At 46.2% G+C, this 4,373-nt stretch overlaps 1 long non-coding RNA gene across 1 annotated transcript; it reads left to right on the top strand.

Annotated features, from left to right (window-relative positions):
- The first annotated feature begins 1,148 nt into the window (after positions 1-1,148).
- On the top strand, positions 1,149-2,210 carry LOC119960507. Its single transcript, XR_005459427.1, has 3 exons — positions 1,149-1,272; positions 1,575-1,682; positions 1,957-2,210. It is a non-coding gene; the product is annotated as an uncharacterized LOC119960507 (long non-coding RNA).
- The last annotated feature ends 2,163 nt before the right edge of the window (positions 2,211-4,373 follow it).

Below are 4,373 nucleotides of genomic sequence, written 5' to 3'. Positions count from 1 at the left end.
TCTTGACAAGTATTTCAACTGCTTTAATAACCCATGGTTCCCTCGCTCGACCACTTCCCCCCTGCCTAACAGGTACATACTTATCAAGGACACGCAGTCGCTCTTCCTTGAACATGCTCCACATTCCCATTGTGCCCATCCCCTGCAGTTTTCCTCTCCAGCCGATGCATCCTAAGTCTTGCCTCATCGCATCATAATTGCCTTTCCCCCAGCTATAACTCTTGCCCTGCGGTGTATACCTATCCATTTCCTACACTAAAGTAAACGTAACTGAATTGTGGTCACTATCACCCAAGTGCTCACCTACCTCCAAATCTAACACTTGTCCTGGTCCATTACCCAGTACCACATCCAATACGGCCTCGCCTCTTGTTGGCCTATCTACATACTGCATCAGGAAACCCTCCTGCACACATTGGACAAAAACGGACCCATCTAAAGTACTCGAACTATAGTGTTTCCAGTCAATATTTGGAAAGTTAAGGTCCCCCATAACAACTACCCTGTTATTTTCGCTCCTATCCAGAATCATCTTTGCAATCCTTTCCTCTACATCTCTGGAATTTTTCGGAGGCCTATAGAAAAGCCCTAACAGGGTGACCTCTCCTTTCCTGTTTCTTAACTCAGCCCATACTACCTCAGTATTCGAGTCCTCATCAAATATCCTCTCAGCCACCGCAATACTGTCCTTGACTAACAATGCCACCCCTCCCCCTCTCTTACCACCTTCCCTGAGCTTACTGAACTATCTAAACCCCGGAACCTGCAACAACCATTCCTCGCCCTCGTCATTTACATGTCAATATTGAGCAATCCTCAGAGGCAGACATTCCACACATGGCAGAGACTAGGGCTGGAGTTTGCTCACAGCTCACTGAGGGTAAATCTGAGTCTGAGGGACTTCAGTTCTCAAACCAATCCTCCCACTACACTGAAAACATTGCTCCTCTTGTTCAGTGTGTGTCTGTGTGTGTTGCTGAGTGTGTCAATCTGTTTGTTTTTCACCTGTGAATTGTGTGTGTTGGTATGTTGCTGAGAGATTGACAGGAGAGTGGAAATGCTGGACTCCTGTTGTGCTGTTTTGTGTAGGTTTGAAAATGTCACTCTTATTGTCTTTCTAACCAATTTTATCTCATTTTCTCCCATGGGATTTTTATTTGGAGAACTTTAAGGTAGTCGGGAATACAAAGAGGAGGATTTGGTGGGGATGACGAGGGAGTGAGAATTCATCCAGAGCGCTGGTCGAGGCCTGTTCCGCAGGCTTCACCCGGGGTGAGTTGTGTCTGGTTATTAACCTGACAGAGGTTTAATTTTAATATCTGAGGGATAAAGAGAGAGAGAGGGAGGAGGGAGACAGAAATATAAATGAGTTAGGGATGGAGAGACAGAGAAACACAAGGGAAGGGGGGAACTGTCTCTCAATCCTTTTTAGTCTCTGGTTGAAAGCTGTGACATTTTTGTATTTGGATGTTCCTGAGTTTGTGTAACTGAAAAGTGGATCCTGGGCTCTTGCTATATCAAATAGTTTCAAACTTTTCCTGTCTTTCACTTAACTTTCATCCTCTTTTCCCCAGGAATTTGAATTTTGAAAGACTGCAATGTGAACAGGAATCCTTGGACCAGGGCTTTTCTTCAGAGGTTGGATGGATGGACTGAGGCCTATTCCACAGGCTTCACCCAGGGTGAGTGTGTGTCTGCGTATTACCCTGATTTAATGCACATATGTGAGGGACAATGAGAATGAGATCGGGGGGAGGGGAGAAGAGAGAGACGGAGAAACACCAGGGAAGCGGGAACTGCCTCTCAATCTTTGTTATTCTGTCGTTAATAACTGAGATATTTCTAGGTGGATGTTGCTGAGAGTCTGTGTAACAGAGAGAGAATTTGGCCTCTTGCTGTGTTTCTAGTTTAAACATTTTCCTGTGTATTAGTTCATTTGCACCCTCTTTTCCCTAGGAATTTGAATTTTGAAGACTGCAATGTGACAAGGAATCTTTGGACAAGGGATTTTCTCCAGAGGACAAGTGGGTGGACTGAGGCCTACTCCAAAGGCCGCACTCACGCGAGTTGTCTCTTTATTGCCGCCCCGGCCTTGCACTCAGACACAAACACATTAAACCTTTGGTGGGTGACAAAGAGTAAATTAAAATCTGTAATGTGAAGCTGTCTAACTTTTGATCCTGAATCCAAACTAACAGGGGTTATTTTAAACCTGGGTGTCCCGAAAGGGGGGGTGGGGGGGGGGGTTGGATTTCATTGCCTGAGCCCCGGTCACTCTCCGTATAACCTGTTAGCTATTTTAAACGACACTCAACACTGCTGACTGCAGCTTCTGGGGTCTTTCTGTGTATCAGTGGACTTTGTTTTATAAAGGTTTTTCTTTGTTTTGAGAGGCAGTTTAACGCTGTTAGAGAATTGAAGGAAGTTCTTCAGACTTGGTCCAATCCACACGCACAGGATGATGGGGGAGGAAGGGGTTTAGATCCAGGGGGGAATGGGGCTCGAAGCAGGAGTGAGTGGGGGGGGGGGGGAGACAGCACCCCACCAGGTTAGGTTGACATTGCTGCAGCTGTGGGATCTTGCTGTTCATGCACAGGACTGCGGCTTTTGCCCACAAAGCAATTGTGATCACAACTCTTAAAAATAAAATAGCACATGGACTGCAAAGTGGGTTCAAAGATCTCAAATTTTAAAGTCTTGGGACTGAGTGAGTTGATGAACCGTTTTCACAGGGGACTGAGGGGATATTCAGCCATGATCACACTGCTGCTTGTGGGATCTTACTGTGCAATCAATACTGCCGTCAGTGTGCACAATGCAACAATGGTGCAGAAACAGAGAAAGAGAGAGAGAGAGGGAAATCTCAGATCAGAAACTCTGAACTCAATTTTGAAAGTGTTTTTGGGATCTCCCTGTGCACAAGTTGCCAGCAGAATTCTTAAAATTAACAATAGTGGGGTCACTTTAGGGCAGCACGGTGGCGCAGTGAGTTAACGCTGCAGCTTCACAGCACCGAGGTCCCAGGTTCGATCCCGGCTCGAGGTCACTGTCCGTGTGGAGTTTACCCATTGTCCCCGTGTTTGTGTGGGTTTCGCCCCCACAACCCAAAGATGTGCAGGGCAGGTGAATTTACCACGCTAAATTGCCTCTTAATTGGAAAAAATAAATTGGGTATTCTAAATTTGTTCAAAAAATATTTTAAAATAGTGGAGTCACTTTCAAAACAAACGCATCGACTATGAAGTAATCTCGATGGCTCGAAATAAAAGTCCCTTAACTTGAAGCAGGTAAATGCTGGAACGAAGCCTGTATTTTAGGCCGAGATATAAATATGAGGGTGAAATTAAATCCACAGGGGGCATTTGAATTCAGTTTGCTGTGGTTGTTGGATTCCTGTGCCTGACCCTCTCTCTCTCTCTCCTTCCCAACTACTGGGGTACTGGGGAGAGGGAAAGAGAGAGAGAGCGAAGTACAGAAAGAGTGTTGGGAGGAGGGCGGTGAGGGAGATTAGAGAGAGGGAGAGGAGAAAGACAGAGAGGATGAAGGGAGAAATCTGACCCATTCACAACTGGGTGGGGGAAAGAATTCCTCAAACTGGACGGGGAACTGACTATTCTATTATTTTTTAAAATTTAGAGTACCCAATTCATTTTTCCCATTAAGGGGCAATTTAGCATGGCCAATCCACCTAGCTTGCACCTTTGTGGGTTGTGGGGATGAAACCCACACAAACACGGGGAGAATGTGCAAACTCCACAGGAACTGACTATTCATAACTGGACAGGAAAGAACACACTCAAATCCACAACAGGGAAGTAAACTTTCACAACTGAACAGTGGAAAGGCAAACTCCATCTGGGCAGGAAACTGACCTCACCACAAGTGGACATGCGATAAGCACACTCAAACCTGAAGAGAGACACAACCCATTAACAACTGTTCATGATCCATTCATAATTGATCAGGAGACAGACACACTCAATTCTGGACAGGGGAACTGACCCACTCACAACTAGACAGGGGAAATACTCTCAAAGCTGGAGAGGGAACTGACCCTTCCACCACTGGGCAGGTGGAAGGCACACTCACATCTGGACTGGGAACAGACTCATTCACAACAGGACAGTGGGAAGGCGCACTCACATCTGGAATGGGAACAGACTCATTCACAACAGGACAGTGGGAAATACACACTCCAATCTGGAGATGGAATGGCTTCATTCACAACAGGACAGTGGGAAGGCACACTCCACTCTGGAGAGGGAACAGACTCATTCACAACAGGACAGTGGGAAGGCACACTCCAATCTGGAGAGGGAACAGACTCATTCACAACAGGACAGTGGGAAGGCACACTCCAATCTGGAGAGGGA

Source organism: Scyliorhinus canicula, unplaced genomic scaffold, assembly GCF_902713615.1.
Source record: "Scyliorhinus canicula unplaced genomic scaffold, sScyCan1.1, whole genome shotgun sequence".
Lineage (NCBI taxonomy): Eukaryota > Metazoa > Chordata > Chondrichthyes > Carcharhiniformes > Scyliorhinidae > Scyliorhinus > Scyliorhinus canicula.
The sequence above is the reverse complement of the archived record's forward strand: the minus strand, read 5'-3'. Positions and strand labels throughout refer to the sequence as shown.